At 37.0% G+C, this 14,422-nt stretch overlaps 1 pseudogene; it reads right to left on the reverse strand.

Annotated features, from left to right (window-relative positions):
* Window positions 1-12,528: 12,528 nt before the first annotated feature.
* Window positions 12,529-13,629, reverse strand: LOC103749048 (annotated as a pseudogene).
* Between the last annotated feature and the right edge of the window lie 793 nt (window positions 13,630-14,422).

Below are 14,422 nucleotides of genomic sequence, written 5' to 3' on the forward strand. Positions count from 1 at the left end.
ATATACTTTCTATTCAGTGCCCCATGGAACCTTCTGAAAAATCCAAAATATGCTGGGGCACAAAACAAACCTCAACAAATACAAAAAGATTGAAAAAATTCCATACATTCTAGCAAACCACAATTCAATAAAGCTTAAAATCAACACTGGAAGAAGCCCTAGTAACCACATGAACACATGGAGATTAAACAACACATTCCTGAATGATGAATGGGCCAAAGGAGAAATTAAGAAAGTAATAAAAGTACTCCTGGAACTAAAAGAAAAGAACAATACAACACAACAAAACCCCTGGGACACGTAGAAAAGCTGTCCTTAGAGAAAAGTTTATAGCTCTAAGTGCCTATATTAAAAAATCAGAAAGGACACAAATAAATGACTTAACATTGCAACTCAAGACACTTGAAAAGCAACAACAAATGAAACCCAAACCCAGCAGACAAAGAAGAAATAACAAAAATCAGAGCAAAAAATAATGAAACAAAGAAAACAATACAAAGAATCAATGAATCCAAGAGCTATTTCTTTGAAAAGATAAAAAAGACCATTAGCCCAGTTAACCAAAGGAAAGAAAGAGAACCTCCAAATCAACAAAATTTGAGATGAAAGGGGAAAAATCACAACAGACACCAAAAAGATCTAGAACATTATAAGGGGATACTTTAAAAACCTATATCCTACTAAATTTGAAAATCTAAAAGAAATGGACAAGTATCTAAAAGTATGGGAACTGCCAAAACTTAACCAAGAAGAGATTAACAGCTTAAATAGACCCATGACATATAAGGAAATTGAAACAGTAATACAAAACCTCCAGACTAAAAAACCCCAGGACCAGATGGATTTATAGCAGAATTCTATCAGACATTTAAAGAGGATCTACAGCCAATACTATGTAACTTATTCAAAAAAGATAGAAATGGAGGGAGAACTTCCAAATTTCTTCCATGAAGCCATCATCACTCTAACACCAAAGCCTGGTAAAGATACAACCAAAAAAGAGAACTATAGACTGATATCCTTAATGAACATAGGTGCAACACTTAACAAAATACTTACAAACCACATAGAGACACACATCAAAAAGATCATCCGTCATAATCAAGTTGGCTTCATTCCAGAGGTACAGGGATAGTTCCATATACGTAAGTCAATAAACATCATAAATCATATAAATGGGCTCAAGAGAAGAACCACATGGTCATCTCAATAGATGCAGAGAAAGCCTTTGCGAAAATTCAGCATGCATTTATGTTCAAAGTCCTAGAGGGAATTGGACTGGAGGGAACATACCTCAACATAATTAAAGCCATATATAACAAACCCACAGCCAACATCATTCTAAATGGAGAAAAGTGCATTCCCATTGAAATCAGGAACCAGACAAGGCTGTCCACTATCTCCACTTCTCTTTAACATAGGGCTTGGAACTCTTATAAGAGCAGTAAGAAAAGAGAAGGAAATTAAAGGAGTAACAATTGGAAAAGATATCAAATTATCCCTTTTTGCAGATGATATAATATCTAAGAGATGCCAAAAATTCCACCAGAAAACTCCTAGAAATTATTAGAATGTTCTAATAATTGGCAGGTTACAAAATTAACCTACAAAAGTCTATAGCCTTTCTATATACCAATAATAAACAATCAGAGAAAGAGTACATGGAAAAACTCCCTTTCACAGTAACTGCAAAAAATATATATGTATCTCAGAATAAACGTGACCAAAGACATTAAATACTTCTACAATGAAAATTCTAAATCTTTAAAAAAGAGATTGAGGAAGACATCAGAATATGCAACGACCTCTCATGCTCATGGATTGGAAGAATTAATATTGTGAAATTGACCATTGTTCTAGTTTTTTTCTTCATTGCTGTGACAAAATACTCTGACCAATATCAACTTGGGGAGGAAACGGTTTATTTGTTTTATATCTCCCAGATCGCAGTTCATCAGGGAGCCCAAGGTAAGAACTCAGGGCAGGAACCTGGAGGCAGGCCATGGAGGAATGCTGCTTACTGGCTTGCTCCTCTGGCCCCTGCTCAGCCTGCTTTCTTATGCAACACAGGCCCAGCTTCCCAGGGGTGGCACCACCCTCAGTGGGCTGGGCCCTCCACATCACTCATCAAGAAGATGCCCCTCAGACATGGCCACAGGCCAGTCCAATAGAGGAAATTCCCCAGTTGAGGATCCCTCAACCCAGGTGTGTCAAGTTGACACTAAAGCTATCCAGCATAACCATCCTACCAAAAGCCATTTATACGTTCAATGCAATACCAATCAAAATCCCCATGACAGTTTTCACAGATTTGAAAAAAAAAAAACATCCTAAGGTTCATATGGAAGCACAAAAGACTTCGGATAGCCAAAGCAACCCTGAGCACTAAGAGCAATGCTGGGGGCGGGGGACTGCTATACCAGATATTAAACTGTAGTACAGAGACAGAGCTATAGTCATAAAACAACATGGTACCAGCACAGAAAGAGAACTATAGATCAATGGAACAAAATTGAAGACCCAAACAAGATTACATTCAATTTCAGCCACCTGCTATTTGACAAAGGGGCAAAGAACATTCTCTGGAGGAAAGACAGCATGTTCAGCAAATGGTGCTGGCAAAACTGGATCTCCACCTGTAGAAGAATGAAACTACACCCCTATCTTTCACTTGGCACAAAAGTAAACTACAAATGGATCAAAGACTTAAATGTGAAGTGTGAAACTCTGAAACTATTAGAAGAAAACATTGGCAATAACCTAAAAGACACATGTGTGAGAAAGGATTTTCTAAACCGGACATCAAGTGCCCAGGAAACAAGGTCAAGAATCAACAAATGGGACCTGATTAAACTAAAAAGTTTCTGTACATCAAAAGAAACAACCAAGGAAGTGAAGAGAAAACCCACATAATGGGAGAAAATCTTCACCAGCGACACATCTGACCAAGGTTTAACAGTCAAAATATATAACGAACTCCAAAAACAAAGAATCAAGAAAGGAAGTAACCCATTTAAAAGATGGGCTAAGGAAGTGAACAGAGCTCTCAAAAGAAGAAATAAAGATGGCTAAGAAGCATCTTAAAACGTGTTCAAAATCAATAGTTATTAGGGATATGCAAATAACCACTTTTCCCCAGTCAGACTGGATAAATCAAGAGAACCAATGATACCAAATGTTGGACAGGATGTGGGGAAAGGGGGATGTTCATCCACTGCTGGTGGGACTGCAAACTTGTTCAACCCCTATGAAAAGCAGCTTGGAGCACTCTTAAAAAACTACAAATGAACCTACCATTTGACTCAGTTATACCACTCCTTGGCATATACCCAAAGAACTCATCCAATTGCAGAGACACTTGTATTGTACATCCATGTTTGATGCTGCCCTTTTCACAATAGCTAAGAGGTACAAGCAACGTAAGTGTCTCTCAGTTGCCGAGTGGATAATGAAAATGTGGTTCATTTATGCACAATGGAGTTTTACTCAGCAGTAAATAAAGACGAAATCATGAAATTTCTAGGTAAATGGATGGAACTAGAAACTGTTATACTAAGTAACACAGACTCAGAAGAAAAAAAAATTATGTTCTCCCTCGTATGTGGATACTAGCACCAAATCCTGATTATGTGATTATATATCCAGATATAACTACAGGAACGAGGATAATGAAAAGGATCCAGGGAGGTAAAGGAAAAGAAAGAATCTGAAAGAGGAGAGCAGTAGGAAACAGGTGTTAATAAGGGAGCTATGGATAAATATGCAGTTATTTTAAGAGGAGGGGGAGGGAATGTTATAGAAGGAACCTAGGGGATAAAGGAAAAGATGGAGCTCAAGAGTGGTGAGACCACAGGATAAGAGTATTAGTAAGGGAGAAATGGGAAAAATGGGGGCATCTTTAATGGGGAAACTGTGGTGGAAGGGTTAGACAATGTGAGAATAAATAATTCCTAACTCATTTTAAAAAACCAGAGGGAATCATATTAGTCCAACAACCTACTGACAAATTATATATACAACCAGATCAAAGAATATTATATAAATCTAGGCAAGGTTTTTCTGAAAGTGGTCTTTGCCCAAGCTTCATCTACATGGCACATGGTAATTAGAAGTACCAGACTGGTGGAACTAACCTTCTTGGATGTTTAACAGACATACTTTGAGGCCTATACTCATTTGGTCAGAGGGACATAACGGACAGTTTTTACTCTGTGCCCTCCTAGGTCAACAAGTTCCAGGGGACTATGAGCATCTCTCAAAATGTCCTGTAATTGTGGTAGGTCACCTGTCCTCTTGATCACCGAGGCCAAGGAGACCTCACAAGACGGACTTGAACAAGTGTCCCATCTACGAAGAGGAGGGTCCACACAGAGGAATCACTTCCTCCATGCTTCCAGGCAGAGCCAACCATGGTCGAGCAGGACCTTTGACTTATCTTCACATAGATGGAACTGGAAAAAGAAAGGAGCCTGGTGCCCCTCCCAAGCCCATGTGAGCCCTCAGGAACAGATCCTCAAACTACCTTAAGAGTAAAAATAAATTGGTTTATCTGGGCCAACTGCATGGCCTTAAACACACAAAAGGAAAATATAACCAAAGATTAAAGGGGCCAATATAATTTTTAAGAGTCTATATGTATAGCTAAAGGCTACATAACAAGCAACAATGCAAGATAGGAGATACCTTCTTTTGAATTGTTGGCCAGGGTGGCCAAAGGGACTCCCAGATAGTAACCCAGCATAGAACTGGGAAAATGAACAGCAGACCCCAATCTTATCTAAAGGAATAGTGACAGCTGATTGCTGCTAGATGAGGAACAGCTGACCCTCCTAAAACAAGGACCTCTAGATAGGCTGACTAGATTCACCAGATGGACAAGTACTCTTTCGATACTTGCCTCCTCACAAACTGCATGCATGCAAGGCCTACTTTGGAAGAAATCAAAGAAATAAAAAGTCTTTATGCAAATTACAAAAAGATGTCGCCTCCTTCAGGCTGGTTTGCAGCATGTGGGGCATAAACTTGGATTCTAATATTCCCTTGCTTCATTGGGGTGTTATGCACAACCTCTACCCCTGCCCACACATTCACTAGTACCCTAACCCTCATACAAAAATTAAATAAGCTAGGGCATGCAACAATGCATGACCCACAGTAGGTACACATCACCAAAGTTCCCTTCTTTCTCGATACCCCTTTACTGAATCTTCATCTCCGGAAGGGATTTTTAAAGGACCATGCATACTCAGGTGCCAAGAATCTGAGTGTAACTGACTGTGACTAGTAATAATCAGATACATAGAGATTAGAGACACATGTGCAAACATTTAAGTGTTAGCAGCATTAAAAATGAGTCTTTCTGTCTTTCTGTAGGAAACAGTATATTTTAAAATGAAATGGAGATCTTTTTTGAAGGTTAAAATCTCATTCAATTTTATGTCTTACAGGGTTTATACTGAGTTCAATATTGTATAACTACTGTATTAAGTCAACTGTGATCCTAAACATTTACAGCCACTTTTGAAAGAGATGTATCCTTGCTCTGGAAATTGTTACTGAATATGTTAAAACTGTAATGAAACACTTCTTCTAATCACGTGGTTATTAAATTTAAAATAATGCCATTTTCAATGAAAAAAAAAAACAAATACTGTGGGGGCTGGAGAGATGGCTCAACAGATAAGAACACAGGCTGCTCTTGTAGAAGACCTGGGTTTGAATCTCAGGATCCATATGGCAGCTAGCAACTTTTCATAACTCCAGTTCCAGGGAATCTGATGCCCTCTTCTGACCTTGGTGGGAACTGCATGAAATAGGTGCACTTACATATATGCAGGCAATACAAGAATACACATAAAATAGAAATAATAATTTTCAAATAAAAAAATAAAAACACACTGTACCATTTTGTAGGTGTAACTTGAGGGCTCACTGATTTTACTATCCACAAGGCTTATTAAGGCCAAAATAATAAAATGTTGAATTTGTCAAGTATATTTACTGGAAGTAGAAGTAACTCCCCACACCTATCCCAAAGTGTGCTTGACATTTAAATGAGATTATGACGTTTATAGTGTCCAGCTGCATTTATTTATGATGGTGACTACATATTTCTTGTTCTTCATTCTGATTTTTTTAACTTTTTAAATTTTTTTGGTCTTTTTGAGAAAGGGTCTCCCTGTAGTCCCAGCTACCCTAGAACTATGTAGACCAGGCTGGCCTTTAACTTACAGAGATCTACCTGCCTCTGCCTCCGAAGTGCTGGGATTAAAGTCATGCACCACCACACCCAGCCTTTTTTTGGTATTTTAATTTTTTTGAGACAGGATCTTCCTAAAGCTTCAGTTGTCCTGGAACTCACTACGTAGATGATGCTGGCCTTGAATTCACAAAGATCCACCTGCCTCTATATCTCAAGTGCTGGGATTGAAGGCCTGTGCCACCACACCTGGCACCTACTTCTGATTTTTACAAATATTTATTTATTCACTATTTTTTCATGTGCATAAGTTTATTCCCTGCATGAAGGGTGGGTACACCCATGTCATGCAATGCCCAGGAAAGTTAGCAAATGGCATTGTATCCCCTGAAACTGGAGTTACAGACATTTGTTAGCCACCATATGAGTGATGGGAAGTGTACTTCAGTACTCTGCAAGAGCAGCCAGTGCTCTTAACCACTGAGCCATCTTTCCAGTCCTGGGATTTATTTTTTGATATTTTCATTATTATACAATTTCAAACAATGTATTTTGATTATATTTAGATGCCCATACCCATGTCGACCCACCCTACCACCACCATGCCTGATAACATCTCCTACATTATAAGTATTTATGAAAGGCATACAAAGAGTAATTTATGTTCCCCAAATGTTTGGCAGTGTGGGTCTCTCTTTTCCAGCCTTGACAACATGCCCAGCATCTTTCTTCTTGTATTCTTATATGTAATTTTTTGTCATTGTTACCAAAAAGAAAACCTCATATTTTCTTTTTATTATCAGTTTTCCACAAGACCAAAGATACGATCAAAATAATTTCATATCCTAAAAATGTGTGGATAAGGTATGAATATTTTTGGTCAAATAACCTCAATTCTTCTTTCAAAAACTATTCCATGATATTCTGTTATGGTAATTGCAGCTTTATGGAATATGAGTAAGTCTGGAAGGTTCCCAAATCAAGAATGCTCTTATTCCTTTGTAAGAGAGGTTGAGGGAGTGTCATTACCCCTTCAGCCATGTGGGAATGGAACGAATAATTGTCCTCATCACATATCAGTGGACTCAGTATCCATGGAATTTACTGGTGACAGCGTCTAGTACTTTCCATAACCCAGCCTAGAGTCTACTGTTACAGCAGCCTCAACAGACTCTGAACCCATTGGTCTTTTTCTCAAATTTTTCTTAATCCCATACTTAATTCTCATACTAAGTGGAACCATGAGTCACCAGTTAAAAAACTGCAGGATTCTGTTCCAGAGAGCGTCTTCATTGAGGATCTGGTTGGTCACAAGAGGCTGAGCATGGAAGCTGGTAGCTGCGGGCTTCTGGGACCACGGTAGGAAGCAGATGTGGAGCTACCCAAGGAGCATTCATATTCCAGGGCTGCCATTGGGATGCCAGAGTATCCTGCACCATGGAGTACACAGGAATTGGGTGGTGCCGAGGAGGTTGCAGGAACTCTGAAGACTGAGTGTACATGGGAGATAGAGTTGCAGCACCATCACTGAGTGGACCTGGAAAGTAGATGATTGCATGACTGTGGCCCAGGATCCTGGACAGGGCCTCTCCTTATGGAGAAAACATGGGCTCACTCCTGGGCCTCTCAAAACAAATGTTCCAGTAGAGCAGGTAGAGACATCCTTTCCACATCTTGATCATACCCCTCCAATCGAGATGTTTGGAAATGGCTTTAGCTTTCTGTAGATCTCTCGTGGACGATCGACTTTATGTTCAGCAATTTCCTACTCCTGGAGAAACACGCTGACTTCCCAATCACTCCATTGTACAAGAATAGGCCCTGAAGGCCGCCGTGCTTCCTGGTTTCCGTTCTCTTCATTTAGTGCCAGGTCATGGACCAAACTTCCATCTGACATGCTGCTGTCACCATTTTCCCTCCTGAGCTGCATCCTTTTCTGCAGTGGCCTGGGAACCAGAGCTGACATGATGGATCAACAGAATCTGAAGCAGAGAGGGTACTGTGTTCACTCCTCGGGCTTCTGGAAGTCTCATTTTTCCTGGAAATTTAGCTCTAGTTTTCAGGCAGTTTCTTTTCAGCAATCAACCTGTCTTACAAGACAAACCATTCTCATTTGTTTGGTTTACCTTGGAAAATCCCATTTTTGTACATGTGTATAAAATTTGTTCAATATTGACACATTTCTATATTCTCATATCATATAAGACAAATTGAAAAAATTAAATTATATGATTATTAAATATTCTAAAATGCATGGTCTCACTTTCGAAGATATTATGTTTAAACAAATGCATATATTATACATTAAATATGTACATATATAAATACAGAAATAAATACATTATATATAGACATACATATATATGCATATATATGTATATATGTATGTCTATATATCCAATGCACAAATGAGTAACAATGACACTATTTTGTGAGATGTAGGACAAGGTGTGTGATGGGTGCAAACAGGAAAGCACGGTGATGTACATGCATAAAATATGCCAATCACAATATTTTGTGCTGATACTAAAAATAATTCAACTAAAATTTTTTCATACCCTGATTTTTACACACAGACAATGTGAAAATAAATGCAATAATCCTTGGAAGGAGGAATGGAAATTATACTGTGGTTGACAAGTGATTCTAGGAAGGTCAGTGCTGCTAGCTACTCTTCGTCAATACAAACACACACATACTTTGATGTTGCATCACACCTGTTTCTTTGTATCAGAAGAAAACTTACTAGCTACACACAAGATAGATATTATATTTCTGTGTCTGTATTAGAGAGCAAAATCTGTTCTTAGATGTGTGTCCATTACTGCAACTGAAAAAGAATATATTTGGAATCCCTGAAATCTCAGGAAAGAGCTAATAAGGGCTGTTAAATTTCTATGTATTGACATGATCAAGACTTCTAAATTAAAATCAAGTTGGGATATTTAGGCAAACATCTGCCTGGGATCAACTGTTTTTGGGAACCTTCTCAAGTTCCACTATAAAGCCAGAATGACAATGTTCAGATGGTCAATGGGATAATCAGAAGTCAGAGAACTCTTGTCAGCTGTGGACATGTGTCCATTTGGAAGAGAAGGGAGAGAGCGCTCTGTGACCGTGGGTTTTACTATCTACAGCACATCAGACCTAACTCAGGCATGCATTGTATTATGTGTTTGTGAGAGATCACAGCACACACAGGCTTGATCTTGTGAAGACAGTCTCTCAGAGTCTTTTTAAAAATCTCTGCATCTATTCTAACATGACGTCTAGTGCTATGACCATATATACTCCTAAAACAAGAATCTTGTCTTCTGAGTAATAGTAATAGGAAAATACAACCTCAGTTTACCAACTGGGCCTGCTCAGTAGTACTGCCTAGTGACACCTGAGTTTCACTGTCAGAGTTTCATTTCTCAGTTTCAGGAACTGAAGATGGTCTCGAAACACCACTTTTATCTGTATCACATTTACCCTTCCCATGACATTCCCTATATTTTCCAGGACAACTGCATATTAACAAGAATTCAATTCCTATTACGTCCTCTCAATCTAAATACACTCCCATAGAGTTTAGTACGTGTTTAGGAAAAGCACTGTGACCAGGTGTTATATATTGGCATTTTTCTAAGGGTCTAACTTCCTTAATTGACTGGATCATTGAATCTGATTCAAGATATGTCAGGGACATGTTCAGAGTGTGGAATTCATAAAATGTGAGTTCTTTAAACTCAAGAGCACCTGAGATTATAAATAGCTGTAAACCTGAACAAATAAATGCAGAGAAAGAATAGTGGCCTGATGCCTGTGCAGCTAGGGGTGAGAAGGAAGAAAGAAAACTGATAGAAAATTGGGGATTGAAAGGATCATTATTGAAATGTATTGCCCTGTAAAAATCCAACATTTTCATGATATCCCTTAAAAATGAAAACTAAGGAAAAAATTAAATTTTTTCACTTATAAGAATACTGGGAATGTCTTTTGAAGAATGTTTACATGAATATGTTCTCTATAGATTAGTTTGTATTTTCAAGTTCAATCCTAAGCACTGTTGTGCTACATGAAATCATTTAAAATCACTGATATTGCCATGAAAATGCATAGTTTTCTAATGTAAAATGTGTACTATTTCCCACATGTATAATATAGATGGAAACCACATAAATTTCCATAGGGAAATTCAGAAACATTGAGATATATGACTTTTTAAGAACTGTGCTGAATCAAACTTGGGGCCTCTGATCTTAGGCATCTAACACTACCTAAAATCAGAGTGTGAGGTATGGAACATTTGATACAGTGTTCCATGTATAGGAGAGCACATAACTTATCTCTCATGATTTCCATTGTTTTGTTGGTAAGTCATGAACATTTGATTATGGTTACAAAATCAACTCCCAGAGTCTTAGGTGTTGAATATTTTGCTCTGGACATCATGATTCAGAAAAAGATTTATGGAAAGCAATTGGATCATGACCATGATTTCATAGCTGTTCCTCCATTCAGCCATGATTGGAAGAGAGTAGGACACTGATGTACAACATTGAAGGACAGATTTTGCCTCAGCCCTTGGATAGACCTTCTCTACCTCTGCCTCTTGAGAAATGGGACTTTAGGTGACATTGTCTTCAATTTTTATCATTATCTGCCATTTTCAAAGACGTAGGCTACAATGTAATAGGATAGTAAAATGTTAAAATCACAATCTTGTAAGATAAGTTTTCATTTTTCTCTGGTTTATTATTTTTAACCACATTCATGTAATACTGAAAACATCTAACCACTCATTCTGTTGTGTTATTCACCACTAAACTAATATACTTTACAGATTATTCTCACCCGTGAGTCATTGGAAGTGACTGCTTTCTGATACTCAGGATTCTCCTTTTCTTTTCCTATGGTAGAAATGTGCCAAACATACAACACACTAAAATGCATTCTTATTCATTAAAAAAAATACATCTACTATGACTAATTTTCCTTGTCCATGAATTAGTCAAGGAACAATTGACACTAATGAAGCATTGCTAATGCACTGAAGGAAAATATATCCCTTCAACTAAGTCAAAAAATGCTATAAATTTGCATACAATCCTTTATACATTAGAAAATATGAATTTCATTTTTTTTTGAGACAGGGTCTCCCTGAAGCCCTGGGCGACTTCAAACTCACAATGTACACAAGCCTGGCATTGAACTCACAGACATCTGTCTGCCTCTGTCTCCTGAGTCCTGGGATTACAGCCATGAGCCACCATGCTCAGAAAAAATATGAATTATTTGAGGGTAAAATTAGCCTATGGTTTCAAATGTTTCTATATAAAACAGTTACATCTATCAAAATATCACATACCATTTGATGAAAATATAGACATAATTAATATAAATTTATAAACTATTTTCTAAAATACTCTAGCCTGTTATATTATAGGGAGTGTATTATATTCTGGCCTTTTTATTATGGAATTTACACTTTAAAAAATATATCTGCATGAATATTTTCCCCTTTCATATGCAAATGAACATACTGCTACTCATACACTTTAGGATATTCCAAGTCGCATATCTGTGTTAACATTTTCACGTATTCACATGCTGTTTAGAGAATATGTGGCAATTCTTTGATACTGAGGTGCTTTATTGACACAGTGTATTCTTTGACAGTAAATAATGAGGTATTAATCTTTGAATTGTGTGAGGTTCCTCTTCACTGTGAAATTTCTGATGTTTCCTAAGACAGGAGCCATTTGTAAATGGTGGCTGACATGATTTTTATATGTAGATTTTCTATACATAAGGATTCTGTGATAGTCAACACGATTGAATTGGAAAGTGAAGGCTTCCTCACAGTTTTTATGTTGCTGGTTTCTCACCCATATGAATTTAAAATAAATTTTGATTGGAGATTTTGCAATTTTATACTTAATTCTAAGATTTCCTTCTGTACACTATGAAGTTTTGTAACATATAAATATAAGTGTTTCAACATTTTCCAGACATATTTTAGACATATCCCTTTAGTACGGATTCTATTTTGTAGTCTAAAGATTGAGTCCAAGGTAAAGCATGTACCACATTCTGTGCAATTGTAAACTATCTCTTTAGTATGAGTTTTTCATAACTGCTACCATTTGACATACGATTAAAGGAATTGAATTGCCACATTGCTTATATTGCAGTGTCTCCCTTTATTGTAACTTCTTTGATGTTCCCAGTTAAAATACCAGTAATGGACTTTTCAAAACCTTTTCATTTGTGAGGTTTCTCTCCAGTATGAATTCTCTGGTGTCTTCTATGTGCTGAGCTCACAGTTTGTCACATTCATTTTATCAGAATGGTTCCTTTCTAGTATGAATTCTCTGATGAAACATTAAATCTGACATACAACTAAAGGACTTGTCACATGCTTCACATTTGTAGGGATTCTCACAAGTATGAATTACTTGATGTGGTCTTAGATGAGACATATTTTCAAAGGACTTCCTATATTCTTCACATTTTAAAGGATTCTCTGCAATATGAATTCTTTTATGTGTTTTATAAGTTGAGCTCACCATAAAGAACTTGTCACATTCTTCATGTCTGTAGGGTTTCTCTCCAGTATGTATTTGCTGATGTAATCTAAGATGTGACATTTGACTAAAGGACTTACCACATTCATCAGGTTTCCCTCCAGTATGTATTTGCTGATGTGCTCTAAGATGTGACATTTGACTAAAGGACTTGCCACATTCTTCACACCTGTAGGGTTTCTCTCCAGTATGTATTCTCTCATGTACTCTAAGATATGCAATTTGACTAAAGGACTTGCCACATTCTTCACAACTGTAGGGTTTCTCTCCAGTATGCATTTGCTGATGTCTTCTAAGATTTGACCATTTACTAAACGACTTGCCACATTCTTCACATCTGTAGAGTTTCTCTCCGGTATGTATTCGCTGATGTCTACTAAGATTTTACCATTTACTAAAGGACTTGCCACATTCTTCACATCTGTTGGTTTTCTCTCCAGTATGTATTTGCTGATGTCTTCTAAGATTTGAACATTTACTAAACGACTTGCCACATTCTTCACATCTGTAGGATTTCTCTCCAGTATGTGTTCGCTGATGTGCCCTAAAATGTGTCATTTGACTAAAGGACTTGCCACATTGTTCACCTTTGTAGGGTTTTTCTCCATTATATATTTGCTGATGCACTCTAAGACTTGACATTTCACTAAAGGCCTTGACATATTCTTCATATTTATAGGGTTTCTCTCCAGCATGTATTCGCTGATATACTCTAAGAATTGACATTTCACTAAAGTACTTGCCACATTTGTGGGGTTTCTCTCCAGTATGACTCCCCTGATATAATTTGAAACTTGACATCGAAGTAAAGGACCAGCCACATTCTTCACATCTGTAGTGTTTCTCTACATTATACATGCTCTGATGTCTTTTAAGAGTTGAGTTCTCCAGGCAAAGGAAAAAAGAAGACAATATTTCAGTATAGAGAATAAGGCTGAGACAATCACACACAGATACATAGGAATATGTAATATGCACGAATACAATTTCCAACATTGAGAATCATTCAAACAAACAAAAATAAAAATCTATGGAGTAAAAGAGGGAGATGAAATCAAAACCAAAATGAGAAAATTTATTCAAAAAAATAAATTAGAAAATATATTAAAAATACAGAAATACATGGATGTACAGTCGCAAGAGCTTCATTTAGAAAGTTGAAATAAGTATAAACAGAGCTCTACGTATAAGCCAAAAGCAACATGAGAAAACTACTAAGCCAAAAAAAAAAAAGAATAAAAGAAAAAAAAGGAAAGAAAGAAAAGGAAAGAAAAAGAGGATAAAAAGGAAAACCAATAGTTAATCCTGTTAGAGAGAAATACCAATTCATTACACAGGCAGGAAATTTGTAATAATATCAGATCTCTTCTCAAAAAATGAGTAGAGGGAAAACATCATGAAATAGTGTAAAAATACATTTATCATACTGAAAGTCAACATATTAACTAAAATTGACTTGCAGAAAAGATATCTCTAAAAACTGATGAAGGAAGAAGGTCATTTGAAGAAATGTACTAATTCATGGCAGCCAGCCATCACTTCAAAATTTATGGAAGCACACACAATACACAGAGGAGAAACACACTGTCATTCATGGGAACAGAAGTTGGAACAAAATTGTAAAGTGTAATTGATGACTGCACCATGTCCC

Source organism: Nannospalax galili, unplaced genomic scaffold (assembly GCF_000622305.1).
Source record: "Nannospalax galili isolate Female #2095 unplaced genomic scaffold, S.galili_v1.0 scaffold590, whole genome shotgun sequence".
Taxonomy (NCBI): domain Eukaryota; kingdom Metazoa; phylum Chordata; class Mammalia; order Rodentia; family Spalacidae; genus Nannospalax; species Nannospalax galili.